General features: G+C 52.8%; 1 protein-coding gene across 2 annotated transcripts in view; it reads left to right on the forward strand.

Moving 5' to 3' along the window:
* PC (pyruvate carboxylase) overlaps positions 1–18,674 on the forward strand; it is a 93,945-nt gene that overhangs the window by 38,088 nt on the left and 37,183 nt on the right. Inside the window, exon 1 of one of the 2 annotated variants that reach the window (XM_075545306.1) lies at positions 10,279–10,345. The exons of the other annotated variant lie outside the window; for it this stretch is intronic. The gene's annotated coding sequence lies outside the window, so the exon portion shown is untranslated. Of the gene's footprint in view, positions 1–10,278; positions 10,346–18,674 lie in introns of those variants that run through there. 2 annotated transcript variants of the gene reach the window in all.

Here is an 18,674-nt window from a genome sequence, read left to right on the forward strand (position 1 = left end):
AGAGAAAGGGACAATGCCTGAACTTTGAGCACTTCCATTTCTGTTTGGAAGGCAACCCTTCAAGCTTCGGACTGGGTCCACCCTGAACTCTGACACTTCAGAGCACTATCCTGAGAAGCTCCTGCCTAGAACGCAGGTAGACCCCTCTACAGTGCTCTCCTTGGGGTTGCCCCTGGACCCTGACTGAGTCCAGGAAGCTCAGTCCCATTGGTCACCCCAATATGTTTTTCTAGGGTTACATGAGATTGACTGCCAGGAACATTTTCGAAACTTTTTTTTTTTTTAAATGAAGACAGAACTGTTGAGTGGGACCCTCCTGTGGGGGTGGTCCTTCCATGGGGGCCCCCACGGGCCCTCCAGCTTTGTTGGGAACCACTGGCCTTAGTGGGGAGGGCGGATAAGAGCTTACTGTGTGGCCCTGGGCTGGGCCTTGAATGGCACTTTGTTCTCTGCTGTAGCTGTGCCTGGCTGCCGAGGCTGCACTCCGACTGCCTCACTGTTTCTCAGACTCCCTGCCTGGCTCCGCGCCAGCAAGGTCCCTGTGCTGGTCGCTGCTGCAAGGGCGCACGGGAGATGGATGCTGAGAGACTGTCACTGTGGGAGGAGGATGTGGGGGTGGGGAACCCCTTGTTAAAGCTGCACTGGGGGTCTCTGGGCAGAAATCTAGGCCCTCACAAGTTGGCAGGATGGGAATGTGAGTGGGGGAAGCTCCTCTCCCTGCCCAGGGAAGGGTGGAGGGGGCTGGACTGGTGGAGGCTGAGCTGAGCTGACAGTGTCGGCCGCCACATTTCCTGCACTCCAACTTTCTCCACGCGATGGTCCCTAATGTGAAGCAGAACAGCCAGCCCCACGCCGGATGGCTCTCAGCTCCTAACCCAAAGGTTGGTGGTTCATTCCCACTCGGCAGTGCCGTGGCAGAAAGGCCTGGTGGCCTGGTTTTGAAGACTGTGACCTAGGAAATCCTCTAACACACGGGATCGCCCGTGGTGAGTTAGCGTAGACCTCCCCGCCTCCCCCCCCCGCCCCCCACCCCCGGGCTTGGCTTGGGTTTTGTGTGTGGTGCAGAAGTGGCCCAGATACTTGTTTGTTAGGGTTTGAAACCCTGGGAGAGTGACATGGTGACACTCCCGGCCCTGTGGTCTGGCTAAGGCTGAGGTCAGCCCCCACGCCGGCTCTGAGTGGGGTGGGGTGTGTGTCACATCCCAGTCTCCACTTTTCCTTCAGTGCCTCTCTGAGGCCACACAGCAAAGACTTCACATTTCCCTCCTCTCAATCAGGTCTGTCCCCATCCCTACCCCCAAGTATAGCAGGGAGTGCCCTGGGAGACCATTAGTTCTCAATATGGGGTCCATGACCATTCCCAGGGGGTCCATGAGCCAAGATGACTTTCCTAATGTTGTTGTTAGGTGCTGTCACGTCTGCCCTGACTCACTGTGACCCAGTGCCCAGAACAAGCCCTGCCCAGGGCCTCGCCCTCCCCACAGCCAGCACTGTCTGAGCCCATGGCTGCAGCCCTGGTGTCTGTCCATCTCACAGAGGGCCTGCCTTGTTCTCACTGACCCTCCACTCTTCCAAGCACGATGTACTTCTCCAGGGACTGATCTCTCCTGAAAGTACTTGAGACGAGGTCTTTCCATTTTCTTTGCCGACACCATCTTTCAAATGCATGACTTTTTCTTTGGTCCTTCCTGAGTCATTGTCGTCCCCTCACAACTGCGAGGCTGTTCAAAACACCACGGCTTGCCGTCAGGCGCGCCTGTCCTCACGATGCCTTTGCGCTTTCACGCTCCTGCAGCAGACCTGCTGTCTTTTCTCTGCCGTCGTGCTGCCCCGTGGTCCAGTGGTGAGGATTTTGGTCGTCTTCACGTTGACGCTGAAGGATGCAATCCTTGGTCCTCATCAGCAGGTGCTGAAAACCTTCCTTTCTTCCAGCTAGCCAAGGTGATGTCACGTGCACAACGCAGATTGTGACGCAGCCTTCCTCTGACCCCGAGGCTGCCTCCTGTGCATACTCGCGTAGTCAATAAAACACTCATCGTGTACTGAGCTTTCTGCTGGGATGACATGCACTGACGATGACTGGAGAAGACGTGATAGCTGTTGCTTCTTGGGAAGTGTGTGGGGGTGTGGACCTGGCAGGGAGCAAGTAGGATGGGTTGCTCACCTGTACAGATGGCATTGTTAGCCTGGGTGTGCCTGACAGGCAGACAGACTTGTGGGTCGTGATTCCATGCGGAGAAGGAGGTTGTTCTGTAGCAGGGTCAAAAAGATTCAAGATATTTTTAAGACTCTGGCTGGAGAGGTGTGGTTGATGGTATTGGTTGACCCCATTGACTGTGTTAAGCCCACCTGGGTGATGTCATGGGCCTGGACCTAATTTGGACTGCCCAGGTGTACGTCTCACCTGGCTGGGGGCTTGAATTTGAGCATGCTCAGTTTGGGGGTCTTCATAGACACCTAATGTTCACCTGATTTCCTTCCAACCTCCTCTAGGGAGCCTGTGCAGGCATGGGAGGGCCAACCCCCTTGTCCCTGAACTAGCTACCTAACAGACTCATCCAGGGGAACCCCCCCTCCTCCCCCACCAAGAGCAGAGTTAAGATCCAAGGCCAGGTCTGTCCAATGCCAAAGCCATCTTTCCTGTGAGCCCCGAGTGTCACCTGATCCTCGCCCAGCATTTCGGGAGGGGAGTCCCACCTCAGCAGGTGAGTTGATCTCTATATTGTGCCTTCTCCCATGTGGATCTGAGCATCCAGCCCTGTTTCCTGGGCTCCTATCTGAGGGCCTCTCTGCTCTAGGCAGTGTCCCTGTCCCTCCTACTGACTAGTGGAGGGAGGCAGGGGAGGAGCCTGAACAGCTGCAGTAGAAGCACCTCCCACCCAGCCTGGCCCATCTGGACACTCACCAGATGGATGGCGATTGTCCAGGCGGATGAGGGAGCCAGTGGGAAATGGTACCGGTGGTGGTCTCGTGGCTGTTCCGGCCAAGGAGGTGTTTCAGTTTGTGCAAGATGCTGAATTCTCACTGACCTCCGACCCTCGCCGCTCTGGGTGGATGGAACCCCTAGGCTGAGGGCTCATGTGGGTCTGGATGGCAGGAAGCTGCAAGGAGGCAGGTGCCTCTGTGAGCAGGGATGTGCAGGAGTGCAGTTAGCCCTGCCTGCCTCAGGTCACATCCAAACCCAGGACTAGCTGCCACCCTGCCTCCACGGGTGCCTTTGAACGTACATTTCCAGCATCTCCACACCCACCAGCGGAGGCAGTCAGTCCAGACCTGCCGCACCCAGAGGCATGGCCTTTGGGAGGAACCTTCCCTTGGTCTGTCTTCCTGCCAGGAGACTTCAAAGGTGGGTGGATAAGCTGAGAGTAGGGAGCCCCCCCAACCCACCCCAAGCAAAGCAAAACAAAAAACTCACTGTCATTGAGTGGATGCTGACTCATAGTGACTACCCTACAGGACAGGATAGAACTGCCCCCGTGAGTTTCTGAGAGAGTCACTCTTTATGGAGGAGAAAACCATCTTTCTCCTGCACACACAGAGCACTTTGATCTGCTGACACTGCGGTTAGCACCCCACCACTGGGCTCCTCCCTCCCTGGCCCCCCAGGCGCACTTTTCCTCTGTCGGTCCTCTGCTCCTTCCTGGGCACCCCTCCTCAAGGCCTTTTCATCCTCCCATTAACAGCCCCCTTGCACAGCCCCACTCTCCTCTGGGCCGCAGGGCAGGGGCAGCTCTGAAAACTGTTGGCAGGAGCTTCGCTTCGCACATCCGTTCTAAACAGGCAGTTGCTGGTGAACAGAGTGTCCTCTCTGGGACTCTGGACCAGGTTACGAAGACCTTCTGTTGGTTCCAGACTTCCCCTGAGTCATGGCCACTGTGATCTTGAGACTTCTCATTCCATAGGGACCACACCCTGGCTCCCACGCAAATCCGCCCTGCCCCACTCCTGGGCTGGATCCCTCCACCCCCTACAGTTTCACTGTAGGTTGTGTAATGGCATTCCTTGCATTCTTCCTTATCCACCCCTGTCTTTTGCTCTTCGCCCTGAAGGGTTTTTGAGAGAGGAGGGCACTTGCGCTGTGGGGGTCTGGTTCTGAGGCTGTTTTCTGTGGTGGTGTAATTGGTTATGCATTGAGTTGCTAACTGCAAGGTCAGCGGGTTGAATGTACTAGCTGCTCTCACAGGCGAAAGATAAATGAGGCTGTCTACTCCTGTATTGACAGTCTCAGAAACAGGGTGACTCTAAGTAGGAATGGGCTCCTTGGCTGTGAGTTTGTTTCTTTTGTGTGAAGGAAGCTACTTCCCCACTGAGTCTCAGGACTTGAACCAGCTCCTGCCCCTACCCCCCACCTTGACCAGGACTCAGATCCGACCCTGCTCAGTGCTTTGTTTCCCTTCACCAGCCATTTACCCAGGCCAATGGGGCTGCTAACTGCAAAGTGGGCAGTTCAAACCCACCAGCCACAATATGGAGGAATGATGAGACTTCTTGTTCCTGGAAAGATTACAGCCTTGGAGACTCCCGGGGGCAGTTTTCCTCTGCCCTGGAGTTCGTTGTGGGTTGGAAGCAGCTCCATGGTGTAGTGAGTTTGGGTTTGGGGTTTAGTCTTACAGCAGCAGACTGGCACAGCTTTCTCTGCAGAGGTCGGTGGACTGCACACCAGCCCTCTGCTTTGGCAAACAAACAATCACACAGCCAAACTCGCCAGAGACCCTGTGAATCGTGATGTAAACCGAAGACATGGCCTTTCATTTGCAGAGCGGCCTGTAGGTTTTGCACCGTTGGCTCTGGGGTAGCAGCCAATGTTTAACTCATTACGTCACTAGGGCTCCTTCGTTTGCCTGCAAAGCAGCGCAAACCCAGTGCCACTGAGTGAGTCGGGCTCACAGCAACTCCACAAGGCGGGAGAACTGCTCCGTAGGGTTTCCGAGACTGTTGGTCTCCGTGGGAGCAAAGAAAGACTTTTCTTCTTCTGCAGCACCTGATGCTTACTTAACCCACCGCACCAGCAGGCCTGCCCTCTTGTGCACATCAAAACCACCCGCCCACTGCCGCCCTGTCAGTTTCTACTCTAAGCAGCCCTACACAGGACTCCTGAGGCTGGGAACCTGTGTGAGCGCAGACAGCCTCATCCTTCTCCACGGAGCACGCTGGTGAGTCTGAACCGCTGACCTTGCTGTGAGCAGCTCAACATCTAATCCACAGTGCTACCAGGGCGTCTCCTTGAGCTAAGCTCACTACCACTGAATCAGTTCCAACTCATTAGCGACCCCATGGGAGAGGAGAGCTCTCTGTGCGTCTCCGAGACTAACTGCGTGGGAGTAGCTGGTGGTTTCACACAGTCCAGCATATAACCCGCCTCACCAGGGCACCTCTTTTGCAGTACTAGGGGCTTAGGGGTGTTGGCTGGGTGATATGTAGACTTTGAACCTGCTGGTCTTGCCTTGGAAGATGGAGGTCCCATCTTATACTGTCCTCTGCCCTCGGTGTGTGTCACCGGCAGATAGAAACGCAGCAAATGCTTTGTGGCTCTGATTGGCATCCAGTCATAACCCTTTGAGTATGTGGTTGACAGCTTATGAGAAAACGAAGGGTCAGTCTGAGGTTTCACCCACACAGGCCAGCCCCCAGCCCCAATGGCAGCCCTCTGCCGGGTGGTTGTAAAATGGGGATAGCACCTGAGCCTAACTTCTGGTGGGGGGAGGGGAACGGATGTCAACACCATCCTCAGCCCTCGGCGGAGTCCTGGGGGTGGAGGCACAGCCTCACCGTCCACCCGTCCCACCGTTCCTGTCACCAGCCGTCCCTCTGTGGTGCTCACGCCGGCTCTGCTGGGTTCCATCAATCCTTGAAGTGGCCTCAGAGCTCACAGATCACACTCGGAATGGGATCAGGATCGACTTGGAAGTAACAGGAACAACTCAGGAGACAGTTCTTTGATCAGGCCAGCTTTTCTTGACTGCTGGGGTCTCAATGTTATCTTAGTCCCCCACTTTTGGTCCCACCCAGGCAAGGGTTACCAAGCTTCTCAACTTTGTGGAAGTCTCCTGCCCGAAGGCAGTCAGCTCTCTGCCTGGGCTGGGAGGTCTCACCCGTCTCCGGCTTGCTTCCCACCATCTCGGGCCGTCTCTGGTGTTACACTCGCTGCGGCTCCCGAGGCCAGAAGGTTGTCAGTACAGGAACCCTGGACCCAAGGGCATGATCTACAAGGGGGTACCCCCCAGAAAACCAGAATTGTGCTGGGCAGAGTGGAGTTTTCATAGTATGCATTTTTCTCCTAGGCAGAAGCCGAGCAACTCACTCTGAGTTCGTACACCCAGTGGTGTCGGCTGGGAAGGTTCTCCCTGGTCAGTGAGTTTTTTCATAAAAGCAGTTTCGCTCGAACCTCATTTTTTGTGATGGCTGACTTAAGGAAACAGGGAACAGCTGTGGCTGTGAAATTTGTTTCCAGCTCAGGAAAAGTACTGCAGAGACTTGTGATGTTGACGACAGCTTTCAAGGACAGTGCTATGGGAAAACTCAAGGGCACGAGTGGTTTTCTCATTTCCAAAAAGGTGAAATGTTGATTGACAAACCTCGTTCTGGATGTCCGTCAAACAGATGAAAATGTCGACTCATAGTACATTTGGAGCTTGTTCCACCAGGTCAGACTGTTCATCAAGCTTTCTATTTTGAGGTTCTGAAAAGATTGCTCAACAGTGTGTGAGAAAAAAAGGTCTGATTTGTGGCAGATGGTGAACTGGTTTTGCCACCATGACAATGTACTTGTGCATACAGCCATCTCAGTGCTCCAATATTTGGCAAAACCCAGTATGCCTCTCTTACCCCATGTACCTTACTCACACGACCTTGCTCAGTGCAACTTCTTTTTGTTTCCACAAATGAAGAGGGACATGAAAGGACAGCGATCTGATGCTGTAGAAGAGGTGAAGGAAAAAAAATGAGGATCTATCCAAACAGATGAGCTTGAAATATGTTCCCAAGAATGGAATTGCAGATTCAATAAATGTGTTAAGTGTAATAGAGAGTACTCTGAAGGAGATAAGGTTATTTTCTGAAAAAATTTAAATACATAGCTTGGAGGAATGGGGGAATCCAGTTTTTTTGGGGGGGCACCCCTTGTATTTATGGTTGTTTCCTTGGTGATGGCAAGTTCCCTCCCCAAACTCTAGCAGGGGTTCCCTTTATGCCCAGTGGGGAGGGCAAAACTGGCCATCCATCCCTACGGGGGTCCCGTGCACCTTAGCAAAACTGCCCAGTCCCCACGAGTAACTTACCTGCATGTTATTTTTCTGTGCCCTTAGAGCGAGTCCAGACTCCAGCAACCCTATCTATGTACAGCTGCATGGCATACTGCCTGGTGCGGTGTTATCTCACAATAGTGATATTTGAGCTTATTGTTCCAGCCAGTGTGTCAATCCATTTCATCGAGGGTCTACCTTTTTTTCCCCCTGCATAGTCTCATCTAATCATTTTGTGGAAATTACAAGACCCTAACTCAACTCACCACCGTGGCGTCAATTCTAACTCATAGGGACCCTGTAGGATAGGGTAGAACTGCCCCGTGGGTTTCTGAGACTGTAACATTTAGGGGAGTAGGAAGCCTCGTCTTTGTACGGACAGTGGCTGGTGGTTTCGAACTGCTGGCCTTGTGTTCAGCAGCTCAGCGCGTCCCCACTATGCTCCCAGGGCTCCTTGAGGTAGCTGCTGTTAATGTACCTTCTGAACTGCAGCATGTTCTAAGACCGCTGTTGTTAGACATCATTGCAGTGTGACCTTCTATCTCCGTGGCCCTGCCTGCTCTGGGGCCTGGACTTGGCAGACACCTGGCACCGTTGGTTCCCATTACTGTGGTCTCATTATTCCCACATGATTTTTTTTCCCCAGTGGGGGGGGAGGGGGGAGGGGGCGGTGGTTTTAACTCACAGAAGTTGGTACCTTTCGGGTTGGGTCTGACATGAGCGGAAGGTTATCTGAAATCCTCCTTTCTCACACGTCTTAAACGTCTCAGCTGCAGTGCTCCACAGGGAATGTCCACAGGGAATGTCTGGCACATTCAGTGTGAGCCCACCCACCTGCCCATGGTGAGCCAGGACTGAAGCTGTGAAGTGGGTAAAATGGCTGTGGCGTTGCCAGAACCTCCTGACCTGCCTGTGCCCTGCTTACACTGGGTCCCCAGAACATACCCTGTCCACTCAGCTGGCTGCTTGGGCACCACCCAGTGAAGGTCCGTGGTTGGAGGTGGTGTGGCTCTGACAGGGCAGGAGGGCAAGTCTATCACTGGGATCCTCATAAGCCTAGGGCCAGAGGTGCCAAGTGGAAAGGGGAAGAGTCCCCGTGGGGAACCAAGGCTGCAGACAGGGAGGTGTGGTGCAGTCACCAGTAACCCTCACGGATGATCCTGACCAGTTTCTGCCAAGTCAGTTCTGATGCATGGTGACTGCTGCGTGGCCGAGAGAACTGCGTTTCTCCAGGGCTGCTTCTTGCCGTGCCTTTCTTCCACGCCACCTCTGGGTGGCCCTCACCCTCCACCCTTCTGGTGAGCAGCCGAGCGTGTGACCAGGCCCCCGCCCAGAGATCCCTGTGGGACAGTAGCTCTCGAGATTGCCGCCACAGGAGGCTCCTGGCGAAGCGGGGCAGGGCCACAGACACAGCTCGGGAACACAGCAGACCCAGTCTGCATGGTGTCTTCTCTGCCTGGTGGCATAGATCATTCATTATCCTCGGCGTTTTATTTTTTTGCCCCTGCCACGTTTTAGGATCCGATTCCTGTCTTGCAGAATAGCACTGTATGAGTATTTATCTCGTCAGCTTGTTATGACGTGGAAAGGATTCGATGGTTTTTAAGTGCCTACAGCCCGATCCAAGCCCTGGTGTTTTCTGCCGCCTCCCATGCACAAGAAAGTTGGACGTTGCGTCAGGAAGACTGAGGAACTGATGCGTCCGATGGTGGCGCTGGAGAAGGAGATTGAAAGTACCGTGGACTGCTGAGGGTCGGGATGAGTCAGCATCGACTCGATGACAGAGTCTGGTTTGGTTTTGGACTGCTGAGAAAACAACCAGGGTTAGAAGCAGTCCTTCAGTGTGTGCCTTAGAGGAGGCAAGAACAGTGAGGCTTCATCTTTCGTACTTTGGGTGTGTTGTCAGGAGACACCAGTCCCCGGAGAAGGATGTCATACTTAGTAAAAGTGGAGGGGCAGTGTAAAGGAGGTGGACTGCTACAGTGGGCTCAGGCATCGGAACAATTGTGAGGTTGGCCCAGGACTGGGCAGGCACTGTTTCATTCTCTTGTGCAGTTAACATTTATTTCATGTCAATTTGATAATTAAAGGGAATGGGTGGAGTCCAGCCTGTCAATCAAGTCACAGCCTGATGATGCCTCCTGGTGGGCATGACCTTCTCATGAGGATTCTGGGAACTTCCTCTCTTTCTCCCTGGAGGTGAGCCACACATTTTCTCTGATTCACATGCCACGCTGATGGCAGCCAGAGCCCTGGAGATAGTGTCCACTGCCGTTGGATCCACAGGACTTTTCACCCACCGGCCTGTGATCTTCCTGCATTCGGCATCCTTGCATGGCTGCGTGAGTCCGAAGAGTAATGCATGGACTAGTATTGGACATATGGGCTAATACTGGATTTAAGGACTTTATGTGGACTGGGCTGGGATGTTTTCTCAATATGTAATTGCTCTTTGATGTAAAGCTCTCTCTTACACACATATGAATGTCCCTGGATTTGTTTCTCTAGTCCACCTGTACGAACACAGTCACTATGGGTCGGAACTGACTCGACACCAAACAACAACAGTGCCTGTGAAGTCGTGAGCCCCACGCTGCTGTCACTCCCAACATCCCCTCACCCCACCCCCCAAATGGCGAGTGGGTCATGGGGCTGGTGTCTTGTTGAGAATGCACAGCAGAAGAGACACCAATTCCATCCTTTCCTTCCATTTCTGAGTTGTTTCTCCCCATTCCCAGAAACTCCCTGCCCCCCGCCCCCTCCACCTTCCGGTCTTGCCTTGGGAATTGTTGCTGCCAGCCTGATCCCTGTGTGGGTCATTCTCAAAAGGCCACACTGCTCAAGGCTGATGCTCTTTACTGATTAAGCTCAACTGCTGTTTGATTTTAAGAAGATTTCAGGGGGTGCTTTTGATGTAGCATCTCAAGAGGACCTCAGGGTCATTATTGCTGGGATTCACCCGGCTTCCGTGGCTCCAGACAGAAAAATCAACGTTGAAATTCTGGTCTGTGTCTTCTCCCTTTTGATCAGGAAGGAGGACTCTAATTGCCGGGCACCATCCAGTTCTTCAGGCCTCGTGGCAAAGGGGGCCGTTGTTCCCGGAGGTAAATTCCATGTCTTCCTTCTCTTTCTTGACTCTCCTTCTGTTGCTGTGGGGTGAGGTTCAGGTTCTTTACTTCTACAACCAGAGCCACAACACCTGCCTCACCGAGCTTTCTGACGATGATGTGAGCGAACAGAAAGCACTCAGTGCCACGGCTGGCAGCCAGTGGCTGGCACTCACAGAGAGCAGCGTGGTTCCAGGGCAGTCTCTGGGAGGCCTTTGGGCCTAACTTTTACCTGCAAACCGAAAGGAGAGGGAGAGCAGTCAGGTGAAGGGGCTACAAAGGTGTGTTCTTCTGGCAGGGGGTAAAGGATGGAGAGAAAGCAGCAGCCACAGTCAAGGTCATGCCCCATCCCAGTTGCTATTTACTTCGTTCCTTCCAGGAGCTGGCGCCAGTTGCCACTGAATTCCCTCACCGTCTGCTTATCTCCTTTGGGAAAGACTTTGGTGCTCTGCAAATAGTCTGCCCAGAGATCCGGGTTTGCACACTGAGTTAGATGCAAACATGCCTTCCTTCCTGGGGGATTGCACAGTGTGAGTGTCCAGCAGAGAAAGGGCTGACCAGCAGTGATTAAGGGGCACACATTGTTTCTGAGAACCAGGAGAAGTATAGCGGCCAACAGCAGTCAGTTACCAAAGAGAAGATGAGGCTCGCCCAAGGATAGGCATAGAGATCAATAGAATAGAATTAAGGGCCCAGAAATAAACCCTCACTGTTGGAGCCAATTGCTCTTCAACATGGGTACCAAGACAATTCAGTGCGGCAAAGAATCATCTTTCCAACAACTAGCACTGGAACAACTGCCAAAGAATGAAACTGGGTTCCTACCTCACACCATGTGCAAAAACTAAGTCCAAATGGATCAAAATCCTAAATGTGAGGGCTACAGCAATAAAACTCTCAGATGGAAGCAAGCACACGTAGGTTTGCATCACGACCTTGGGTTGTCCTCTCAGGATGCCAGAAGCACAAGCACAGCCACAAAAGACTGGACGCTGTGAACCCGAAACACTTGTTCTCTAGAGGAGCCCATCAAGAAAGCTACAGAAGGAGATCAAAGAATGTTGAAAGCCATCTGACAGCCACCGTATGCAGAATCTGCAAAGAATTCTTAAAACGTAACAGCAGAAAGGCAAATAACCCGCCTGAAAGCATGCATTTTTACAAAGTAGACATTTCTACAGAGATGTGGAGATAAATGGCCAGTAGGCACATGAATAAGATGCTCAAAAGCATTAGTCATCAGGAAAGGGCAGTCAAAACCATAGTGTGACTCCGGGACTTCACCCCCCCACCCCCGCTGGCTACCTACCATGAAAAAGAGGCTAGCAAGTGCCAATGAAGACGGGGAGCAATAGGACGCTCAGACCCTGTGCTGGGAGGAATGTAAAACAATGGAAAGGGGGCCATTCCTCAAAGGCTTAAGCGTCACCAGGCAGCAATTCCACTCCTGGGGTCGACATAGAAATAGAAGCATATGTCCACACAAAAAAAGCACATTCATAGCAACAGTGTTTCACAACAGCGTTAAAGATAACCCTACCTGCGCTCGTAAGGTGGACAGCCTCAGAAAGTCAGAATCGACTTGATGGCAATGGGTATGGCTGTGAAGAGCCCAGGTGGCACAGTGGTTAAGGGCACAGCTGATAACCAGAAGGTCGGTGGTTCCAACCACCAGGTGCTCCAAGAAACCCCGGAGGAGGTGGCCTCGTCCTCCCACCGAGCCACTGACTAGAGCAGTGGTCCTCACTCAGCCTTCCTCACGCTGAGACCCTTTCAGACAGTTCCTCAGGTGGTGCTGACCCCCAACCATAACATTTTCGTTGCTACTTCACTGTCATTTTGCTGCTGCTATGAATCGGACGACCCCTGTGAAAGGATTGTGACCCACAGGTTGAGAACCGCTGGACTAGTGGGTTTGTGCTGTTGGCTGCACATCTCTGCAGAGGTGCTAAATGCCATTGAATTGTACATCAAATAGGTGGATATTACGGTTTGTGAATTACATTTGAATAAAGCTATAAAAATAAGCCATCAAGACAAACAGCCTGGCCCTTGGGTAATCCCGCAGACTGAAAGTCTGGATAGGGAGGAACATGTTCTTGGTGTTTTGTTAGTGATGACCAGGGCTCTCCTGGGGGAGGAGGGGACACTCGGGAAGTGGGGGCGTGGGGAGGTGCTGTTCCCAAGCACTGCAGCCTGTTTTTCTGGCAGAGGATCAGAAGGTCCCAGCCCTAGTAGAAACTTTTGACTGGGATTCAATTTCACTGTGTTTCAGGAGCGTGTGTCTGAACCTGCTGCACACCAGGCACTGAGCTTGATGCTCTTGTGAGAAACCAGTGGAGCCCCTGGTGGCATAGTGGTTAGGAGTTGTGCTATGAGTACTAACTGCAAGGTCAGCAGTTCAAAACCACGAGCCGCTCCTCGGGAGAAAGATGAAGCTTTCTATGCCCTTAAAGAGTTACAGCCTCAGGAACCCCACACTCCACTGTCCTCTAGGGGCCTTATGAGTTAGCATCAGTTCCCTGGCTGTGAGTTTGTTTATTTTGGAAAGAGTTGGACTGGCCTGGTTATAGTTGAGTTTGCTGTGTACGATACATCCTGAGATTGATGTTCGTATCAGTAGAAGGAGAGCTGCTACTTCCCCTTGGGCTGTGGAGAGAGGAGATTCAGAAGGGGCTGGTACACGGTAGGCAAAAAGTAGAGTGAACAAAAGAAAACAAGCTCCCTTGGAGCAAGTTAGCACAAAGACGAGACGAGAAAGATGGCGTGACCATGCCCTTGGACACCACTCCCTGCCTGGGGCTCAGGAGAAGCAGGCCAGCTAAGGGACACCCGCTCAGTTAGGGACCCATCAAGGCTTCCTGGGGGCAGGGATCATAAAGTAGAGGGGCCCGGTACAGTTGGAGACCCCCTTTTCACACACAGCATTGCATTCATTTTTTTGAGCAAAAAATGGGGAAAAAGAAACAAAGTAGCCGGAGGGAGATCAGCCCTCCTCACAGCCTGTCCTCACTCTTCTCTCCCACTGGCCACTCTCATTCTAGACACAGTCTTGCTGAGGCCTCGTGGCCTATGGGACCTGGCTAAGCCGTAGGTTAGAGGCGGCCCCGGTTCAGGTGCCATCACCTGCTGCTGTCTGTGTCCCCATCACGTGTCATCCGTGAGAACCAGGCCTGTTTCCCTTCACTTTCCCAGGAGGGACCGGGGCCCAGGAGCCTAGTGGTCCCCTCCCACTGGTCTTCAAACGTGCCTCACTCCTGGCCTCTCTCCTTGAACTGCGCTTACCTTGGCGTGTCTGTTCCATACACACACACACACTCATACTCACACTCTCTTTTCTCTCTCCTTTCTCTCTCTTTTCTCCTCTCTCTCTCTCTCTCTCTCTTTCCACATCCGTCCTCCCATGCTTCCCTCCTCCCTAGTTTTGCTGGACAGCAACCTCCACGGTTTCCTGAAAACATGGTGAGCCAATTGGTTCAGCTTTTGCCCTGTCTGCTTGTGCCTCCATCCCTGGGAGATGGTTTGGCTGGAGAGAGAATTTCAGAGTGGAAGTCGTTTCTCCTGGGCCACGTTGAAGGACGGCTGTGAATTTTGCTAGCTCTCAGAGTTGCTGATGAGCCGTAGAAACTCTTCCCCAGGTCTGACCTCTTCTTCCTCCTTCTGGAAAGTGGACAGGGTCTGAGGCTTTGCCCCTCTGTGCCCTGGATGGGTCTGTGTCCACCCAATCCATTTGGTTCTGTGTGGAAGCTCACCTCCTCCAGCCCTGGGAGCGCCTTGCTTGCTGGCTTTCATCCTTACATTGGAATCTCTGGTTATTTGGCTTTTTGTCTTTAGATCCTGTCCACTGCCCCCCAAACCAAAACATGCCCACTAACCCCCAAACTTACCATCAGCAAGTCTATTGAGACTCATAGCAACCCTATGGGACAGAGCAGAACTGGCCCTGGGAGTGTCAGGGATGTGCCAGGAGCAGAAAAGAAAGCTTCCTCCTTCTCCTGCCAAAGGACTGGTAGGATCTCTGAATGGGACCTGTAGCAGTGACATAATCTCCTGTCAACTTGTGAACTTGCGAAGGGGTGGAGTCTAGCCCGTCAATCAGGTCACAGCTTGATGACCTCACTTGGAGGCACAACATAGATACCTAAATAGGTCACTGGAGGCCAGACACACATTCACTCCCTGCAAGACATTCCCGATGACAAGCTGGATGGAGTTACGCTGGTGGCAGCCAGAGTCCTGGAGCTGGAGGAGTCAAGTGGAGACCCACGCCAGCACTGAGATGCTTCTATGGCTACTGGATCCACAAGACTTTCCATCCACTGGCCTGTGATCTTCTTGCATTTGGCGTCATTGCATGGCTGTGTGAGTCTAAAGAGGAATTTATGGACTAGTATTGGATATATGGACTAATATCAGACTGATGGACTTGATCTGGACTGGGCTAGGGTGTTTTCTCGATGTACAATTGCTCTTGTATATAGAGCCTTTCATACACAAAGACACACGAGTGTCTATGAATTTATTTTTCTAGTCAACCCAGTCTAGCACAGGGCCCTCTGATTTCCTCTTCTTGCTGGCAGCCATTCCATTGCTTTGCCCTTTGTTTCACTGTTTAGGAGAGTTTCTGAACCTGATCTTCTGACAGGATGGATCTATGCTTGTGGTTTCCACTATTTATCATTTCCAAGAGCTTTTTTTGGTTCTGCAAATGTTTCTTTAAAAAGATAAAAATACTATGTGGGTTTGGGGCACCATCCAGTTCTTCTCACCTCACGCCGTGTCCTTGTTGGCTCATCTGCCCCGAAGAAGAGATTAGTGAGCCGAGACTGGGACAGGGCCAAGCCAGGACCAACACAGGGATCCCCTCTCCTAGCCCATGCTGATCCCTGCCCTCAAGCGCAGAACCTCACACCAGACTGGCTTTTTCTAGACACGCTTCATGTGGAGATGAAAAACCACTCAAGCCATTCCTCATCGATTCAACAGTTCACAGGAGTTGAAATGATCTTGGAATAGTATTTGGATGACTGCCTCTGGAAAATTCTTAAATTATGCCATGACGCATTTTACCCCCAAGCTTCCAAGCCAGGGAGCTCGTGAATAAAAGCGTCTGCCTATGTAGCACCTCCTGAAATCGTCAGGGCCCACATTTAGTCGACTTGTAATGTGACCCCCACCCAGATCTTCTGGGTGCACGGAAAAGAAGTGGATTTCCTTAAGTTGTTTTAGCTCGTAGGAGTGCACGGTCATCGCATCCTCTCGTTCCAGTCCCATCGTCTCTTCTTCGGCTGAAGCTACTAATGGCAGGCTCAGAGCCCCGTGTCTTCTCCCTGCGCAGTGTCTCCTCCAGATTCTTTCTGCTGCTCCCGGGGTCCCTGCCTTCCCCGAGCGAGGTTTCCTCAGTTGTGCTGTGACATTTGACAACCGCCGGTTACCGCCGATCCCCATGGCTGCCGTCATCGTCGTGTGCGGTGGAGCCGACTCCTGCTGCTGGGTCCCCAGTTGTAGCCATCCTGATCTTTAAAGAGCTCCTTTCGCACCAGATTGGCGCAGTGCAAAGCATCGTGTGCTCTCTCGACCACTGCCTCCATGAGCATTGATTGTGGCTCCGAGCAGATGACATAATTGATCACGATGTCATCTACTGGCCCGGTTGTGAGGGTTTTGTTTCCTTTACACTGAGTTGCAGTCTGTGCTGAGGGCTGCCGTCCTTGATCATCAGCCTGTGCTCCAAGTCCTCCCCTCTTTTAACAAGCAAGGTCATGGCATCTGCATATCAGAGGTTAATAAGTCTCCCTCCGATCCTGATGCCCTGATAGACTCTACAGAGTCCAGTCCAGCATCATTGCTGGGTAGAGTAGAGAGAGGGTCACTGACAAACAGCAAGGCCCGCAAGGAGATGGATGGACACAGTGGCTGCAACCATGGGCCCAAACACAACGCCAATGAGAACGGTGCAGGGTTGAGGGGTGTGTTTTCTGTTGAACATAGTCTCCAAGAGTTAAAATCGGCTCAGCTGTACCTAACAACAACAATCGTGACAGGAGCGAATTGCCAGGTCTTTTCTCTGCACCCTCCCACCACACAAATACACTTAGCTGCCAGGTCACCTGGGCTCCTTCAGGACAACCACCGTCCTGACCCAAGATGCTGCCTGGGTGTCTCTGGAGCACATGGGCTTGGTCCTTGTGCTCCACGGTGGGTGATTTGGGCAGGTTACTTATTGTGGAACCTCACAATCCTTCGGTCTTTCCATTGATGCCAGAGCAGGTCTGAAAGGAACACCCTAGAGCAGCGGTTCTCAACCTGTGGGTCGCGACCCTTTTGGGTGGTCGAAGGACCCTTTCACAGGGGTCGCCCGATTCATAACAGTAGCAAAATGACAGTGATGAAGTAGCAACAAAATTATTTTATGGTTGGGGGTCACCACCACCTGAGGACCTGTGTGAAAGGGTCTCAACGTGAGGAAGCTTGAGAACCACTGCTCTAGAGGCCTTCCTGGAGGAGGAGGAGGTCTGGCTGCCCAGGCCCCAGGAACCGAGTGGGGACAGGATACAGAGGGTTACGTATCTCCTCTCCCTTGCTTTTGCCAAGATGCCCAGGCCGTGTGTGCTGCCAGGCTAGCCTAGGGGCCGTATTTTACCTCTCCTCCCCCTGGTGGAGTAAGGATTACATGTCAGACTGCTAACCCCAGTGTCAGCAGTTTGACCCCCCAGGCCTTCCTCAGGAGAAAGACGAGGCTTTCTGCTCCCATAAACAGAGTTACAGTCTTGGAGATGCACAGGGGAGCTCTACCATATCCTGCAGGGTCGCTGTAAGTCTGCATCGACTGATGGCAGTTGATTTGGGGTTTTGGTTGGAGTCTCCTTCCAGTTCCGTGGTAGGATTTGCACCTTTTACGCAGGGGTCCTGAGTTCAAGTCCATGCAGTGCACTTCATGTGCAGCCACCACCTCAGCTACCCATGGAGGCCTGCGTGTTTCTGGGATGCTGACCAGGTTTCAGCAGAGCTTCCAGACCCAGATGCACTCAGAGGAAAGGCCTGCCAGTCCGCATCTGAAAATCACCCAATTTAAACTGCAGACTGCAGCGAGGGTTCAGCCCACAGTCCTCGCTGGGGGTGGCGCACGACCTGGCTGCACCCTGCTCCCTTGTGCATGGGGTCAGTTGCATGAGGGGGGCGCTGACCACCGCAGTCTTTTTTCGGGGGCAGGGGAGAGGACTGTCTTTAGTGTCTGGGTTGGGGAGCTGTTTGGTACTGCTATCTGTCTCAGCTCCCCAGGATCCTGGGGGAGCATCCGCTTAATGATGTGCCGTCCTATGGCCAATCAGGCCAGTAGGTCAATTCCCAGCAGCTGGTCCCAGCCTCCACTATTATATCCTTTCTGTCAGGTCTTAGGGGGGATTTTAAGCAATTTTTGGTTTTCTTCCTGAAGTTTTGATGAGCTCTCAGGAGGGAACAAAATTTCCTGGGTGATGGACTAATAAGATACTCAGTGCCATCGAGTCGATGACGATTCCTAGCAGGGACAGACCTGCCCCTGAGACTTTCACCAGAGTAGAAAGCCCCTTCTGTCTCCCTTGGAGCTGTTAGTGGTTTCGAACTGCTGGCTGTGTGAGTCAGTAGCTCAACGCATAGCTACGCCCCCACTAGGGCTCCTGGTGATGGTGGAGGGGAGGATATTCCAGGTGAGGGAGGTGTCTTTTAAAAATTATTTATGGTGGATTGGGTGAAGGCTTACTGAACAGATCTGTTGGAAGACCAGCAGTTCGTACTCATTGTGTTTCATGTCATTGATTGCAGTCCTCACAAGTGCCATCACCGGCCCCATTTCCCTTCCTCTTCTTTCTTTCTACCCTTCTGAACTTCATCCTCGGTTGAATGCTGCCCTGGGGCACTGCACTGGTTGATGATTGTAAGAAGTGCCGACCTCCCCAGCCTTACTGGAGGAGAGGGAGGCTTTGTGTGTGGTTAGGCCGAGCAGCAGCTGGCTGGGGAGAGGGAGGGGACAGACACGTGGTCAGAGAGAGACGTTGGACTGACAAATGCCTGTGTCGAGTGGAGAACAAACAAGATCTCTGCCGGGCCCATCAGCAGGGTTTGTCTTCATTGCTCGTGGTTTGAAGAAGCTGAAGGCAGAGGACCAGCCCACAGGGTGCCTTTTCCCTCTCTAAGCTCATCTTTTTGTGACTGAATTAAGAATAAAGAGGCCTTGTGGGGTGGGCTCCACGGCCAGAGGGAACACAGAAGGCCCAGCCCCCCCCCCCATTGCCCCCTGGCCTTAGGCGTGTTTTTCCAGTTGGTGGCCCTCAGAGAGGGGGGAAGG

The sequence above is a fragment of the Tenrec ecaudatus genome, chromosome 4, assembly GCF_050624435.1.
Source record: "Tenrec ecaudatus isolate mTenEca1 chromosome 4, mTenEca1.hap1, whole genome shotgun sequence".
Taxonomy (NCBI): Eukaryota; Metazoa; Chordata; class Mammalia; order Afrosoricida; family Tenrecidae; genus Tenrec; species Tenrec ecaudatus.